This window comes from Scyliorhinus torazame, chromosome 4 (genome assembly GCF_047496885.1).
Source record: "Scyliorhinus torazame isolate Kashiwa2021f chromosome 4, sScyTor2.1, whole genome shotgun sequence".
Classification (NCBI taxonomy): Eukaryota; Metazoa; Chordata; class Chondrichthyes; order Carcharhiniformes; family Scyliorhinidae; genus Scyliorhinus; species Scyliorhinus torazame.
In genome coordinates this window covers 164,757,496-164,775,361 of record NC_092710.1, presented here as the reverse complement: position 1 = coordinate 164,775,361, position 17,866 = coordinate 164,757,496, and positions in this window count along the sequence as shown.

The following is a 17,866-nucleotide window of genomic DNA, read 5'->3' as shown; positions in this document are numbered from 1 at the left end:
AGCCTGGTTTGCTTAGTAGCTCCCAGCCTCAAGTAACAGAAAAAATAATTTTCTTCAACTGTGTCCCTATAGATAATTAGGATGTGCTTATAATTACTGTAAATATCACAGAAAAAGTTTATTAGTTCAGTAGAAAGTGTAGAATGCAATGATATCATAATGTCATGAATATTTGGGTGAGGAATTTGTTATTGCTCAGATACTAGCACATTAGTTGTCTTAAAGAGGTCCTAATCTAGTGTAGGAATTCACAGACAAAAGCACAATTAGTCTCATGATTTTTCTTTGTTCTGCATTTAGGGACAAGTAGCAATTTTTCCTGGTGGGATTTTATTGTGCATGATAATGAAAGAGATGTTCTCACCTCACTGGGAAAATGTTCAAATCCTGGCAAGCCGAGAAAATTCTACCATAAGTATTTGTTGAAATGTCACATCATGCATGGCACGTTGCTTGCCCTGCCCGATTGTAACACGAACCTCCCCCACTGCACAAGGTACAGTGCAAGGGTTTAAACATCGGTTGCACAAGCTTTTGCGAGTACATTAACATACTAGTATTGAAGCCGAATTATCTGAGAAAATAACCGATGGCTTTCCCGAAGGGACTAATATGTCCAATGAGCCATTCTTTAATTACCAAATATGAAAAGCTGTCACTTATCTCCGATTGGTAAACGGGAGACCAAACAATTGGAGCTGTGATTATGCCACAGCCTGTGAGCAGGAAACTACCTGCAATAAAATCCCTCCCTGATCATCTCCCATGTCAATATAGGGTAGGAGGCCAACACTCCAGTTGAATTGATTGTCTATTTTTGTGTTAAATTGGTTTGAAGCTGCTGGATAGAGAAATTCTTAGTGAGAGCAAGGAGGTGAGACTTTGTCAATTTACAGCTCAGTGGAGGAGTTCAAAGAGGCTCCTGCAGCTTAAAAGCAAATGAACTTCACAAACAACTTAAGTGACTACACTCCATTAATTATAGTATCTTTGCGAAGAGCTTTGATTAAGTATTAATGGTGAAATAAACTGTCTCCTTTCCAAATGGAACATATAGGACCAGACTCCAGTTAGTCAGATATATAAACAAGTACACCAGAAATAATTCCTGGAACACAGATTTATATGAATGACAGTAAAATAGATTTATTTTGAAATGCTTATAGCTTTTCAATGGAAGTCCACAAAAAGAGGCCTTGGGGGCAGCACGGTGGCGCAGTGGGTTAGCATAGCTGCCTCACAGCGCTGAGGTCCCAGGTTCGATCCCGGCTCTGGGTCACTGTCCGTGTGGAGTTTGCACATTCTCCCCGTGTTTGTGTGGGTTTCGCCCCCACAACCCAAAGATGTGCAGGTTAGGTGGATTGGCCACGCTAAATTGCCCCTTAATTGGAAAAATTAATTGGGTATCCTAAAATTATTTTTTTTAAAAAAAGACCTTGGGCGAAATACTCCCCCAACGGCGCGATGTCCGCCGACTGGCGCCAAACACGGCGCCAATCAGACGGGCATCGCGCCAGCCCAAAGGTGCGGAATGCTCCGCATCTTTGGCGGCCGAGCCCCAACATTGAGGGGCTAGGCCGACGCCGGAGGGATTTCCGCCCCGCCAGCTGGCGGAAATGGCGTTTGTTGCCCCGCCAGCTGGCGCGGAAATGCGGCGCATGCGCGGGAGCGTCAGCGGCCGCTGTCAGTTTCCCGCGCATGCGCAGTGGGGAGAGTCTCTTCCGCCTCCGCCATGGTGGAGGCCGTAGCGGAGGCGGAAGGGAAAGAGTGCCCCCACGGCACAGACCTGCCCGCGGATCGGTGGGCCCTGATCGCGGGCCAGGCCACCGTGGGAGCACCCCCCCGGGGTCAGATCGCCCCCCCCAGGACCCCGGAGCCTGCCCACGCCGCTTGGTCCCGCTGGTAAATACCAGGTTTGATTTACGCCGGCGGGACAGGCAATTTCTGGGCGGGACTTCGGCCCATTCGGGCCGGAGAATCCAGCGGGGGCGGGGGCGGGATTCACGGCAGACTACGGCCATTCTCCGACCCGGCGGGGGGGTCGGAGAACGATGCCCCTTGTGCGGGATTCTTCGTCGACCGACGCCGGAGTCGGGGAATGCAATTGGGCGGAGAATGGCGTGTGAAGCGGAAATCGCGGCCAACATCGGGTGCCCGACGGAATGCCATCCTCCGGTGCCTCGACATCAGCACCGGTGTGTTCTACTCTGCAAGTACAGTAAACGCCGTTCGATATCATTAGTGGGCCTGACCCGGTATTCTCCAGGGTCTCCGCGATACTCCACCCCCGCCAGGACGAATTACCAACAGTGAGGTTCACTTATGGTTTCAAAAATAGGGACACAGGCGGGTGACTTATGAGGGCGAGAGAGGGGGTACAGAAAGTGTCCAACATTGCCATAGTGTACTGACAGTTGTGCTGCTGGCCAGGGGGCTTCAGCGAGAGCTGGGGTAATGGGGGATTAGCCAGGAGGTGGGCCATGCATTTGGGGTGGACGGGCATGGAACACCATTGCCGCAGCCTGCCAGGCAGTCATGTGGCCGCTGATTGCCCACTGTGAACTGAGTGTCACGGGGCGTATGGATCACCCCCTACTTCCCCAGGTACCCTTTGGCCCCAGCTGATCCACCAACAGGATGGGCGTGCTCCAATGCAACCAGTGTTTGCTGGGTTGAGCATGTGTGGGAAGTGGTGTGCTCATGCATGGCTGCAGCTTGTCAGCCTCTCAAACGCCAATCCTGGCCCCAGCAAATCCAACACCGTTTTTCATTGGAATGGGCTGTGTTCCACATGGTGCTGGTGCTAGGCCACTAACGGTTCCGGAATTGCCCCGGGATCGGCGCCAATATTGCTGTCATAGGAGTCCACCGATTCTGTACCACTTAGTCTCTGAAACGGAGAATCCGCCCCATGTATTATATTTATATTTTCTTGCTATTTATGGAGGTACAACAAATATTACCCACATCACCAACTATAGGTTCTTTTAAATCACAAAACTAATTTTCACTCCTACAAAATGGTTTCAAAACTTAAACACCATTACTTACATCAATATATTTTGCATATCCATAAATACTTTCTTAAAAATACATGCAACTGTTACATTTCCAGTAGGTAATTTGATCTTTTGTACAATTCGACACCAAGGGACAGCAGCAATATGAAGGATAAGAGGCATTGGGGGCAATTTTGATCCCACATATGGGGCGCGATTCTCCACTCCCACGCCGGTTGGGAGAATCGGCTGGGCCGCCAAAATGTCCGGGGACGCCAGTCCGACGCCCTCCCGCGATTCTCCCAAGCGGCAGGAACGGCCCGGTCGAGTTTCGCGGGCCGCAGGCCGGGGAATCGCCGGAGACACCCAAAATGGCGATTCTCCGGCACCCCCGCTATTCTGAGGCACGGATGGGCCGAGCGGCCAGGCCAAAACGGCGGGTTCCCCCCGGCGCCGTCCACACCTGGTCGCTGCAGTCGTGGGCGGTGCGTGAACGCTGGGGGGGGGGGGCGGCCTGTGGGGGGGGCGAGGGGGGATCCTGCACCGGGCTTCACCTGGAATGTGGGGTGGCCCGCGATCGGTGCCCACCGATCGTCGGCCCGTCCTCTCTGAAGGAGAACCTCCTTCCTTCCGCGGCCCCGCAAGATCCGTCCCCCATCTTCTTGCGGGGCGGATTTAGAGAGGACGACAACCACGCATGCGCGGGTTGGCGCCGGCCAACCCGCGCATGCGTGGATGACGCCCGTTGTGCGGCGCCGGCCGCGTCATCTATGCAGCGCCGCCTTTATGCGGGCGACAAGGCCTGGCGCGTGTAGATGACGCGGCCCCGATCCTAGCCCATTGTCAGGGCCTGAATCGGTCGGGATCGGGGCCGTTTCGCGCCGTTGTGAACCTCGACGGCGCGGCCACTTCGGCGCGGGAGTGGAGAATCCCGCCCAAGGATTTCCGATTTTCATCTCCCACCCCCGCCCCTCTCCCGTGGTGGAGTGACACGAAACATGCTGCAGGAGCCCGGGAATCTCATTTCAATACATTAGCATGCTATTAGCGCGCACTCTCTCCAGACTCTCCCCCTTCACTGATATTCACCGGACATTGGTGCGACACCATGCTGCCACCATTTACAACAGAACATGAATTTTACGGCCTCACCTCCAAGGGGGATTTTGTAGGTGAGTGAGTGCTCAGGGCACACTGGAGAGGACGCAAGGGACACAGATATGTTCAACCGGAGACCGGGGCTGCGTCTCTCAATCTCGGGGGAGGGGTTGCAGATCTTACCTTCCCTTTATGTTGGGTGCCCCTATCTTTAAGTGGATCTGGAGGCTGGCATGCAGGCATTGTTTTCTTGCTGGGCATGTGCCCAAATCGCTGCTGAAGGAGGGCCCGTCCTGGTGGGAGCTGGAGGGTGGGTGGGAGGAACTGATTGGAGAGGGTCTTGCGTGGGGTTCCACGAGAGACCAGACTGCAAGGACAGAGTGGTGGACTGAATAATGAGCTACATCCCTGCCTCATGAGAGGCATTACTTGGGGGAAGAACGACTGCAGTGTGAATGGAACCACACACTCAGGCAGAACTGTGAGGAAAAGGGGTGAAGCTGAATGGAAATTGAAACCCACTTGTCAGGGAAATTTGTCCGGAATGAGTGGGCAGAAAGGCTGATGGAAGGCTTGTCAACTCTGCAGTCCTTGTGAACTGGGAGAATGAGTATGCCCTCCAGGTATGGGCTTGTCATGCTAATTGCAGGCTTCACTCTGACCTGCTGTTCCTCATCTGCCACAAGAGGCAGCAATCTGCCTGATATGCTCCCTTTAAAAAAATTTTTTTTTAACGGGATTTAGGCTTCGCTGGCTGATGCGACCATCAATTCACTCGAAGACACGTGGAGAAGTAAACCGTGGTTTTAATCAGCTTAGAACTGAGCAGACAGGGCATCTGGCAGCTCGTGACCGGTACAACACTGAAGGCGGCCCCGCAGGTCAGCAGCTCTTATACTTCCTGTAAAGGGGGTGGAGCCATGGGCGGAGCCCGTACATGCCCCAACATATCCCCTGTGGGTGAAGCCACACAATGGCCCATAGGTAGAGCCCACAGGGTTAATAACGTAACGCAGTGCTCTGGTGAATTATCAGTAATTATACATTCACCACATTCACCCCCTGTTTAAAAATGAAGTCCGGCGGGGGTGACGGGCTCATAGATTCAGTCGGTCCGGTGCCCGGATCGTACGTTGCAGCCGCTTCGGGTGGCTGTGGAAGTGGGTCCGGAGCAGGCACAGGTGTGGACTCCGGGAGCGGCTCTTCCGGAGCTTCATTCCTGTGGACCGGTGTGGTGGGTGGGAGGGAGCGTGAGAACCATATACGGGTGGGGGTGCTGAGCATGGGAGGTTGGACGGGACATAGTGTGGGGGATGCAGTAGTGGGAGTGGTGTTGGAGCCTGCGGGCACCAGGTCCCGGAGGGAAACGGTATCTTGCCGGCCATCGGGGTGTTCGACGTACGCATAGTGTGGAGTGCAGGAGCTGGACCCTCACTACCTGGGGGTCGGTCTTATGGCTCCGAACATGTTTTCGGAGGAGGACTGGACCCGGTGTCATCAGCCAGGGCGGAAGCGAGGCTCCTGAGGTAACTCCCCTAGGGAAAACAAACAAACGGTCATGAAGAGTCTGATTTGTGGCTTTGCAAAGGAGGGGCCTAATAGAGTGGAGCGCATCGGGGAGGACCTCCTGCCAGTGCGAAACTGGGAGATTCCTGGACCGCAGGGTCAGTAGGACGGTCTTCCAGACCGTCGCGTTCTCCCTCTCCACCTGCCCGTTTCCCCTGGGATTATAACTGGTAGTCCTGCTCAAGGTGATGCCCTTACTGAGCAGGTACTGACGCAGTTCGTCGGTCATGAACGACGAGCCCCTTTCGCTGTGGACATAACTGGGGAAACCAAACAGGGTGAAGACACTATGCAGGGCTTTAATGACAGTGGGGGTAGTCATATCAGGGCAGGGGATGGCAAACGGGAAGCGGGAGAACTCATCTATGATGTTAAGGAAGTATGTGTTGCAGTTATTGGAGGGGATGGGCCCTTTGTAATCGATACTGAGGAGTTCAAAGGGCCGGGATGCCTTTACCAGGTGGGCTTATCCGGTCGATAGAAGTGCGGCTTACACTCCGCACAGATTTGGCAGTCCCTGGTCATGGCTCTGACCTCCTCGGTGGAGTAGGGCAAGTTGCGGGCCTTGATGTGATGGGTGAGCCGGGTGACCCCCAGGTGGCAGAGGTCATCGTGGATAGCCCGTAGTCGGTCATCTTGCGCGCTGGCGCATGTGCCGCGGGACAGGGCATCTGGCGGCTCGTGAGCTTCCCAGGACGATATATTATATCGTAATTATAGGTGGAGAGTTCGATTCTCCACCTCAAGATCTTATCATTCTTGATCTTGCCCCGCTGCGTATTGTCAAACATGAAGGCAAGCGATCGTTGATCGGTGACGAGGATAAACCTCCTACAAGCGAGGTAGTGCCTCCAGAGCCGCACGGCTTCCACGATGGCTTGGGCTTCTTTTTCGACCGAGGAGTGTTGAATTTCGGAGGTGGTGAGGGTGCGTGAAACAAATGCTACCGGTCTGCCTGCAAGGTTGAGGGCGGCGGCGAGAGTGACCTCAAGAGGCGTCGCTCTCCACTTGGAAGGGGACGGACTCGTCCACCGCGCGCATCGCAGCTTTGGCGATGTCTGCCTTGATGCAGTTGAAGGCCTGGCGAGCCTCGGCTGCCAGTGGAAAAAGGGTGGCTTTAAATAGTCAATAGGGCGGGCTTTGTCCGCATACTGGGGGACCCACTGGGCCTTGGGACAGTGAGGGAGAGGGAGTTGCAGGAGGGGGTGCATACGGTCAGGGTCGGGCCCTAGGACCCCGTTTTCCACGACGTAGCCGAGGGTGGCTAACCTAGTTGTGCGGAAAACGCATTTCTTCTTGTTGTAGGTGAGGTTGAGTTTTTGGGCGGTTTGGAGAAATCGGTGGAGGTTGGCGTCGTGGTCCTGCTGATCAAGGCCGCAGATGGTGACATTGTCCAAGTACGGAAACGTGGCCCGCAGCCTGTACTGGTCCACCATTCGGTCCATCGCTCGTTGGAACACCGAAACCCCGTTCGTGACGCCAAAGGGGACCCGGATGAAATGGAAAAGGCGGCCGTCTGCCTCAAACGCTGTGTAGTGGCAGTCGTCTGGGCGGATTGGGAGCTGGTGGTATGCAGACTTCAGATCCACCGTGGAGAACACGCGGTAGTGCGCGATCTGATTTACCATGTCTGCTATCCGGGGAAGGGGGTACGCATCAAGTTGTGTAAAGCGGTTAGTGATCTGGCTGGAGTCAACCACCACCCGGAACTTTTCCCCGGTCTTGACGCCCACCACCTGAGCTCTCCAGGGGCTATTGCTGGCCTCTATGACCCCCTCCCGCAAGAGACACTGGACTTCGGACCTAATGAACGTCCTGTCCTGCACGCTATACCGCCTGCTTCTGGTGTCTACCGGCTTGCAATCGGCGGTGAGGTTAGCGAAGGGGAGGGGTCGATTTTTACGTTCGCGAGGCTGCATATGGTGAGCGGGGGCAGGGGCCCCTCGAACTTAAGAGTTAGGCTCCTGAGGTTGCACTGGAAGTCGAGTCCCAAAAGGAGAGGAGCGCAGAGGTCTGGGAGCACATATAGTTGAAAATTAGCGGACTCAGCGTCCTGTATCATTAGGGTTGCAGTAGTGCACCCTTGGATTTGCACCGAGTGCAACCCAGAGGCGAGGGATATGGTTTGTTGCATTGGGAATATTGGGAGCGAGCAGCGTCTTACCATGTCCGGGTGAATGAAGCTCTCTGTGTTCCTGGAGTCGAAAAGGTAAGGTGTCTCGTACCCGTTAACCCGGACGGCCATCATGGAGCTCCGGAGGTGCTTAGGTTGCGACTGGTCCAGGGTGACCGCACTGATTTGTGGGTAGCCGGCGGCGTGATCGGAGGTGCTGGGGCAGCCCCGCGATGGCTGTCCGTGTAGGTCGTACGCGTTGAGCGGCAAAGCAGATGGCGGCCAAGTTGGTCGAGCGTGGCGGGCGGTGAGGAAGGTGGTGTCCAAGATGGCGGCCCCCATGGATTGCACGTGGCTGGCCGCGTGGGGGAGGATGGCCAAGATGGCGGCCTCCATGAGTCGCACATGTTATGCGGAGGCGGAGTCGGCAGACACGCTGCCTCCTTGCGGGGTCTGCGGGCCTGTGAGTCTGTGGATCGGGTCTGCGAGTTTGAGTTCTTAGACCTGGCCAGGCAGACCTTGACGAAATGTCCTTTTCGCCCGCAGCTGCTGCAGTTCGCGTTGCGGGCTGTGCAGTCGAGGGTGTTGGTACTGGCTGCAAAAGTAGCAGGGTAGCCCCCCCATGATGGGCGGGCAGCCGCGCGGCACAGGCCTGGGGTAGTCTCGGGTCGGGGGCCACGGCGGGGTCGCGTGATCGGCCGGGAACGCAGTAAGGCTCTGAAAAGCGGCCTCCAGAAAGGTAGCCAGTTTTACCATGTCGTCCAGGTCCTGGGCCCCTTTTTCGAGCAGGCGCTATCTCACATAGTTTGATTGGACCCCCGCCACGTAAACGTCTTGGACGGCGGGCTCCATGTGCTGAGTGGCTGTAACGGCCTGGTAGTTACAGTTGCGCGCGAGGGCTTTGAGGGCGCGTAGGTAATCATCTAGCGACTCCCCGGGGCGCTGGAGGCGAATGGTGAAGACGTGCTGCGCGTATACCTCATTCACAGGCCGCACGTAGAGGCGTTCGAATAGTGCCAGGGCCTCTGTATAGGAAGCGGCTTCGTCGAGCTGGACAGAAATGCGATGGCTCACCCGTGCGTGGAGGAGGCTCAGCTTCTGTTCGTCAGTGACGGATGGCGTAGACGACGTGGTGAGATAGGCCTTGAAGCATTGAAGCCAGTGTGAAAAAATGTCTTTCGTCTCCGCGGCCTGGGGATCGAGTTCCAGTCTGTCAGGTTTGAGGGCTGATTCCATAGTAGTATTTTAAGCTGATTAAATTGATGCGGCCATCAATTCACTCGAAGACACGTGGAGAAGTAAACTGTGGTTTAGATCAGCTTAGAACTGAGCCTGCCTGTGACCGGTACAACACTGAAGGCGGCCCCGCAGGTCAGCAGCTCTTTTACTTCCTGTAAAGGGGGTGGAGCCATGGGCGGAGCCCATACATGCCCTAACATATCCCCTGTGGGTGATGCCACATAATGGCCCATAGGTAGAACCCACAGGGTTAATAACATAACCCAGTGCACTGGTCAATTATCAGTAATTATACATTCACCACACTGGCGAGGTCATCATTTGTTGCCCATCTGTATTTGCCCTTGAGAAGGTGATGGTGAGCTGCCTTTTGGAACACTTGCAGTGCATGTGATGTAGGTACACTCACTTTGCTATAAGGGAAGGAGTTTCAGGATTTTGACTCAGTGACAGTGAAGGAATGGTGATATATTTCCAAGTCAGGATAATGAGTGATGGTGTTCTCATGCATCAGTTGCCCTTCTCCTTCTAGATGGTAGTGGTCGTGGGTTTGGAAGGTGCTGCCCAAGGAGCCTTGGTGTGTTCCTGCAGTACATCTTGTAGACGGTACACACTGCTGCTACTTTGCATTCATGGTGGAGGGAGTGAATATTCATAGAAGGACACAGCAAGCACTCTGGTGGTCTCTTCTTTTCAGTTTGTTTGATTTAATTTAATTGGTTTACACAAAATAGTTGACACTTAACCCTTTTAAGTGTTGGCCCCAAATTGAACTCCAATGCTCACAAAGCGTTAATATTGATGTGTACCCTATGCAAGGTGTGATGGTGAAGTCTATAGTCACTCACCTAGTTCAACGTCCTGACCGAGGTTTGACTGTGATGTGACCAGTGAGGAAGGAAAAACTGGTTCCATGCATCCACTCATCTGCCCGTTCATCTATTGCCAGAGTTGGGAGTGGATGGGCAATGGTCGGGGGTTAGTTGCCAATGAGACTCATCCACATGCCTCATCCTGGTGGAGTTGAGGGACAACTGTGGGGAAATGGCACTGTGAGAGGGTGTGAGGTTTAGTGCAGAGGCACTCATTAATGAGGAAATGCATAACTGGATGTCCCAGAGGTGTGGAGGGCTGAGGGTCAGGGCCCTGACAGGAATCCTCATCGTTCCCTCTGGTGTTCTCTGCTTTTCAGTGCATGATTCTGGAGAATCATAGAGTCTGTTGAGTTGGCTTTTCTACTCACAGCGATCAAGCAGCAGCAGAGACATTGATGTGTAACTGCCTATGGACAGGGCCAGCACCTTTCAGAGGAGGGGAGGCTGATACCCTAGCTGTTTTGGGAGCAGCACTACAGATGATGGAGCCTCATTGGAGACACTACCAGCAAAGAGTATTCTGACATCGGACATCCTACTTGGAGATGTCAGAGCTTCAGTGCCGGAGAAGACTGTGTCTGTCTCGGGGGATGGTGGACCACCTTTGCCATGTCCTGCAAGAGATGGCACTACAAAGGATGGGAGGACACCCACTGCCCATGGCCCTTAAAGGCACCATCCCTCTGAACGTTTTTGCGAGCGGCTCGTTCCATGACAACACGGGTGATCTGTTTTCCACAAATGTATTAAGGAGGTTACAGATGCCCTTTATGCGAAGGCCCACATGTGTATAAACTTGGAATGAGACCAGGGGAACCAACACACCAGGGCCATGGACTTCACTGGCCTTGCGATCTCCATGGCATCATGCTGCGTTATTCATGAACCGCAAGGGATTCAACTCTTTAAATGCCCGGCCCGTTTGTGACCACACAATGTGCATAATGCAGGTCTGTGCCCATTTTCCAGGGAGCATCCATGATAGTTACATCTTGGGGTGCACGCGGATTCCAGACATTTTTGAAGGAGCGCAGCGGCTGGAGGGATGACTCCTTGACGATAGGGGATACCAACTCAGGAGGTGGCTGATGATCCCAGTGCGGAGGCCAGAAACACAAACAGAGACTGGCTGTAATAAGTCTCATGTTTCAACATGCGCGCTAGTCAAGCAGGCGATAGGACTGCTCACAATGCGGTTCCAGCGCCTGGGCCGATTGGGGAGTGCCCTCCAATACAGCCCAGAGGGTGTCCCGCATAATGGTGGTCTGCTGTGCTCGGCATATTGGCATTGAGAAGGGGAAACCAGCTGGACCAGGAGGAGATGGGGGAATGCCACATACCCTTGGATGAGGAAGAGGTTGATCAGGTACAACATGCGGTGGAAGAAGAGGAAGGCCTTCAGGCCATAGCCATTACCTCTCAGTTTGGGGACAACCAAGATTGGGGAGTGAAGAGCTTCCCCACTGTGGGGTGTGACATCTCATCCTTACTGTGGTATCAGCAGTAGGTTCTCGTGACGTTGCTCAAATTCACGGGCAGGGTGCTAAAGCTATTGGTTGGACTCTGCAGGAGAATGATGATAAGCATTGAGGAGAGAGCGATGCTCCACTCTTCCTCAGCGATATGTCTGATTCCTGCCTGACAGAAAGATGAACGTGTCCTGCCAATGAACAGGCTTATCACGGGGTTCGAAAACACAAGATAAACCCTCATCTGCTCGTGTTTCCTCTGAACAAACTCAGGGATGGATCAGCCTCTCTACACTTTGTCAGCCCATGACATCCTCATCACTGTGGCAGAAATGAGAGGCCTGAGCGTTAATGCGGTGGAGGAGCTGCCAGAGGCAGTGCATCTTTACAGAATTATCAGTTTGGGAAGTGGGATATGGGAGAGTCTTGGCGCTGTCATTCTCACACTCCACAGGGATAAAGCACCGAGTGTACGTAGGGATCTGCGGAGCATGGCACCATGAAATCCTTGGAAGATCCGCTCGTGAATAAAGTGATGTTTATTACAAGTTACTTACTCTTCCTCACCCTCCCGCTATACCTAGGAACATCTCCAGGATCCACAGCTGAGATTGAGGCGGCCTGCGACGCCCTGTTGCCTGAGATGACCTTGGCGGGCATCCCGGGTGGGTTGGGGGGGGGTCCCTTGAGGGTTGGGGGTACTTTCAACCAGCACAGGTGTGGCAGTGCTACCATTCTAGACACGCCCAGGGACCCCTGGATAGAAGGCCCTGGGACTATGCTCCTGACAATCCTTTTCCCTTCAGGTGTCCGATGGCCCCTGGGTTCCTCCGTGGGATTGTGGGGCAGCTGGAGTGCGATCCAGAAGCCCCGCCGTCCTCTGGCACTGACACTTGTGGATTTCCAAAAGTGCCTGCACCATTTAACTCGTGCCCTCAGCCATGGAGTGGACATCCCCCGCAACAGAGTGTGCCTCCTGCACCAAGGTCTCCACTGCGGACTGCATCCTCTCAGTGTTGACTTCATTCAGTTGGAGTGACGGTATCATCTCCTCGGACACAAGGCGATGGGACGCCTTCTGTCAGCCTTTCAGTCCGAGGAATGCTGTCATCCCTTCTTGATGCTCGCAACTCTGCCTTTGCAGTTTCTGCAGCCCTCAGATGACCGGGCCCAGGGGCACAGCATTGGCCAGGGGCTCAGCAGTGTCCTGGGCTCTGGTATCCCTCCTGCTGTGGATCAGCAGCTGAGAGTTGCTCACAGTGAGTGACCCTGAGTAGCCTGCCTACTAGTTAATCCCATCAAGGTATGAGTATCTGTGCTCCAAGGGTATGGGTGATAGATGTGATGCATCTTTGGTGCTGATGTCTGAGAATTCTCCCTCGGAGTTGCTCAGGTCTGTGGTATCCAAGGGGCATGAAGATGGTTCGGACTGCCCTGCAAGGGATGGGAGATGGCATTAATACATCACGGGGATAAATGATGCAAAATGTTTACTCACATGAGGTAGTGGTATGACTATGTGTCCTGAGATTTTCTGTCCCCATTTCACCCTCTGCTCCTTCCCAATCAACTCAATGGTTCTTTCCTCAAATAGGGTGAGGCATTGGAGCTCATTGATCACTTCAGATGGCTGTGCCCGCTCACATCTGTTGTGTTCATGATTGTCCTGTGGGGAGTCAGATGGGGAGATTGTAGTCATGTGTCCCGCCAGTCAGAGCAGTGGATGCGTGGGACCTGAGAGGAGCAGAGTAGATACTGGGGGGGGACACTATGGAGATGGGTGCGGGAAGGCCTTGTGACAAGTGTTGGCACCCCTGTGACAGATGTGGCTGGTTGAGAGATCACATTGGAGGTGTGAGGGGTGAGTGAAGGGGTGCAGCGCGAAACTGGAGATGGCAGATTTACCCTGGCCGTTGTTGCCAATCGGCACTGGAGTCACCAATAGTGCTGCTCTTTTTAATGAGTGGAATACTATCCCACCAATCGGCACCAATAATGTTGCCAAATTAACTAGATATGGCAGTTATTAATGATATATTGCTTTTCGGAGTCGCCAGGTATCAAATGATACCACCACAAGGATATCGATCAAAGACCAAACAATCAGTTAGTCAGTTCAAGTTCAAAGATAGTTTATTTACACACAAGGATTACTTGGACATGCAACATAAAACACTACAAGTTAAACTACACCTAACAACTACAATAACCTATACTTAACTTCAGGGCAACCGGCTCTTTGCAGGTGAACAAGGCCTTTGTTAGGATCTTGCGTGGCTGGGTAGAAGAAGTGGCCTCGTTTCTGCTGGGCTCATCCATCTGGTAGCGATCGTTGGTCTTGAACTTGTCTTCTGGTCGTAATGCTACACTTGGTTTTAGGTGTAGGCCAGGGTCAAGAGAGACCGAACATATGGCTGTGTCTCTTTTTATCCCTCTGCGATTTCGCGCTCTTTGGGGCGGTCCTTAGCTTTGGGCCCAATAATTCGACAGGATCCGATCACTGCCTTCGATTTTGGCCAATAAAGGGGCGGGTGCCTTGATGGCTGGACGTGTCCTGAGTGGTTATTGACCTTGGCTGTTTGGGCTTTCTTAGCAAAGGGAGTGCCGCCGGTTAATCTGCATCTGTATCGGTTGTCTGAGTACAGTCCTTTTGTTCTGGGGAAATGGGCCATTTGAATACAAATGAGAGGGGGTTTTGATTGCGTCTAGCTATCTGGGTTGCAAATACACACACAAGCTCTGAGTGTGTCTGAGTCCTGGGTTGGTCATAATTCCCATGGTCCTTTGCAGGTGGCCATCTGAGATGGCGACACCGTACAAAGAAGGTAACTTAATTTTTCAGACATTGCTGCCCCATTCTCTCCAGCAGGGAGCTGGCACTGACTAACACAGCCACAGCCTCCCAGGCCGGGTGGTCATCTTGCTGGATGGACCCTTCATAGGTACAGGAGGTCCTGCCTCTCGTGCACTCCATCCCAGAGTCTGGTGAGGGCTCCCTTTGAGAATCTTGGAGCAGGCTCCCTTGCTTCCTTACTCTTGGTTAGATCTGGAACAAGTGCTGGGGCAGTGTTTAAATGGAGATCCCCATTGATTGCAGTGATTACGTTACCCTGGGGCTTGCGAGTCAACAGGAGGCCACAAGCGTGGCATGATTCACAAAAAGAAAAAAACCTTTAAAGAGGCGTGAAATTTCCCTTTGGTAAGATTCCACCCAAAGAACATATTTTTATTCAAGAAAATTAGAAGCTCACCCATCAAAATGCTTATATTACTAACTTTGTGGTTACAATGTTTTATCCCATTTAATGCACCATATGTTAAATGAGTTGATTTAGTGATTAAATAACTCAAAGTTCATTTTTATTAGACAGTTTTGTGAGGGTTATTGGGATTTCCAGTCTAATTTCATGGTTATGGGCATAATTGCATCAAAAGGATGAATTACATGCTTTATTGTTAAGAATAATAGTGATGACTTTGTTTAGGGCTGATTGGCAATGGTGAGGGGACAATACATATCAATCTTGCAACAGAACTGGCAGAATGGAATGGAAAGAAACTAATACTGTGGAAGTGAGGGGGCAAGAGCAACAAGGAGCGGGAAATGGAGTAGTGAGGATTGTGACAAAAGTAGGAGTGGATGATGGCAGCAGAGGAGAACAGTGTGATGTTCTTGTCAAATGGCCTGATTTATAATTACAAGAACATTTGTAGCTAAAGCTATTAATTATTTATTAACATTAACTGTGGATCAAATATATACAAAAGAACAGATGAATACCAGTATGAGCATGCACAAGTAACCTCTCACCCAACACCCTCATCAGTCTGAGGTCACCTGACTCTTAACAGTCACTTATGTACTAATGCGACTCCTAGTGGTCAATCGGTGAATTACAACACAACCATGCGAACACTACAAACAGGATGGATGAAAAGACAAGATTAGTTCGGCATGCAGACTCGTGGCAGAGCCAGTGAGGCTGGTAAGGACATAGGTGATCAGATTGCTGAAGGGTTTAAGAAGACAGGAAATAACCATTTGTCCCCAGAAATCTTCAAAAATGGGAAGCAAGTTTAGGTGTTAGCCATGGCTTAGTGGGAGCACTCACATATTTTAATCAGAAGAATATGGGTTCATGTCCCACTTCATAGGCTTGAGCACAAAATGTAGACTGGAATTCCAGTGTGCCACTGTGGGAGCATTGCATTGTTTGGAGTGCCATCTTTTGGAAGTATATTAAACAAGTTCCTATCTACCCTCTCAGGAAGAAAAGCAAGGGATTTCTCTAATGTTTTGAGCAATATTTATTCTGCAAACTCAACTATACTGATTGTATGGTCATTGAAACATTGGGTTTGTGGAATCGTGCTGCGCATACATTGGCTGCCATATTACATACATAATAGTGCCCACATTTCAAGAATATATAAGTGACTGTGACATGTATTGGGATGATGAGTTGCTGGAAAGTGTTATATAAATGCAAGTAGAAAGCAGATGACCACTACCCTTTTCAAGGGTGATTAGGGATTGACAATAAGTGCTAGTCAGTGACACCCACATCCTGTGAATGGACAGGTTTTTAAAAAATGTTGGGCCCTCGAGCTGAAAAAGGTTCAATTATTTGAAAAGCAAATGGCATCTGTTGTGTGCCACGGTAGCACAGTAGTTAGCAGTGCCAGGGTCCCAGGTTCACTTCCGGCTTGGGTCACTGTCAGTGCGGAGTCTGCTCGTTCTCCGTGTCTGCGTGGGTTTCCTCCAGGTGCTCCGGTTTCCTCCCACAAGTCCCGAAAGACGTGCTCTTAGGTGAATTGGACATTCTGAATTCTCCCTCAGTGTACCTGACCAGGCGTCGGAATGTGGCGACGAGGGACTTTTCACAGTAACTTTATTGCAGTGTTAATGCAAGTCCACTTGTGACAATAATAAAGATTATTATTATAATAAATGTTATTGAGCAGTATTTGATACCCCAACTAGCAACAACTTTTATTCCCCGACTTTAGACAAATCTGGTGTCGGAAACTGTCACATTTCTTGGCCATGATAAAGGACCAAATTTAAGCTTACTATGCACTTTTGATAATTGGGAAGTAGCTTCTAAAACCACTCAATCGACATTTGGCTGGGAATACAAGCCTGGAAAATTGTTCCAAATAGGACCATGACAGCATGGATTGAAATTATTGTTCCATTGGTATATCGAGGCAGAGTAATATGTTTCTAAAATGAATAACGTTGTTGAATATGTTCACAAGTTTTGATAAAAATACATTGACTAGATTTTATTTCAGCGCCTAAACTCAGAGCACTCCAGAAAGCCGTAAACTACTTTAAATGGTCTTACCTCCAAGCTGCAGATCAGGAAATTTATTTGTTCAAGGCAAACATTTAAGTGAGTGAATATTTGCAGAATTAAAACTTGGTGAAAAGCATTGTCAATATAGAAACCAGAAAAGGGAGGCAGTGTATACCACAGCTCATGGAGTTCTTTTGCAGGCAGTAATAAAATGAACAGTGGAAACAGTAAAACATTTCTACTTGTATTTTCAGGAAAATTTGACATGCTTCTACATTGGATGAGATTCATAACTAAGGTAAAATGAAATAGGAGGTAGAATGTAGCACAGAATAGAAAATCGGTTTATATAATAGGTTTATCCACTTTGCATTATTGTTACTGCAACCAAAATTGCTGTGGTAGGCCTCAAATAGCACACAATGTTAGTTAGATTTGCCTGTTTAATGTTGATAATAATTTGTCCAGCAGATCTAATTTGTTCCCATTTACAACAGCAGAAAATTGGACTTATTAACCCACACAATCATAACTGTATGAGATACGGGCACATAAGCTAGATGTTCTGTGGTAAAATTGATGACCTCATAGTTAAGGATCCTCTAGGGAATAGTGACCATAGTATGATAAAATTCAAAATTCAGTTTGGGAGCGACAAAGCAAGAGTCCCACACCAGCTTTCTGAAATTAAACAAAGATAATTACACAGGCATGCGGACAGATTTGGCCCGAGTAGAGTGGGCAGGAAGGCTAAAAGGTGGAACAGCTAACAAGCAGTGGCATTGTTTAAGGAGATACTCAAATTCCGTTGAACTAAAATATATTCCAGAGAGGGGTGGAAAACATCCATGGCTAAGCAAGGTGGTTAAGGACATTATAAGGACAAAAGTTAAGGTATACCATGTTTCAAAGGCCAGTGGCAGGCTGGAAATTTGGAAACTTTCAAATGTAAACAAAGGGTTACTAAAAAAGTAATAAAAAGAGCTAAGATAAAGTAAGAAATAAAGCTAGTGCAAAATATCAAAAAGGATAGCAAAAGCTTCTTTAAGGACATAAAAGGGAAGAGAGTCGTTAAAGTGAATGTTGGTTCCTTGGAAGATGAAACTGGAGAGTTAACAGTGGGGAACACAGAAATGGCAGAGTTGCTGAATCAATATTTCATCTCAGTTTTCACCGTGGAGGACAGTTGCACCATTCCTGTAGG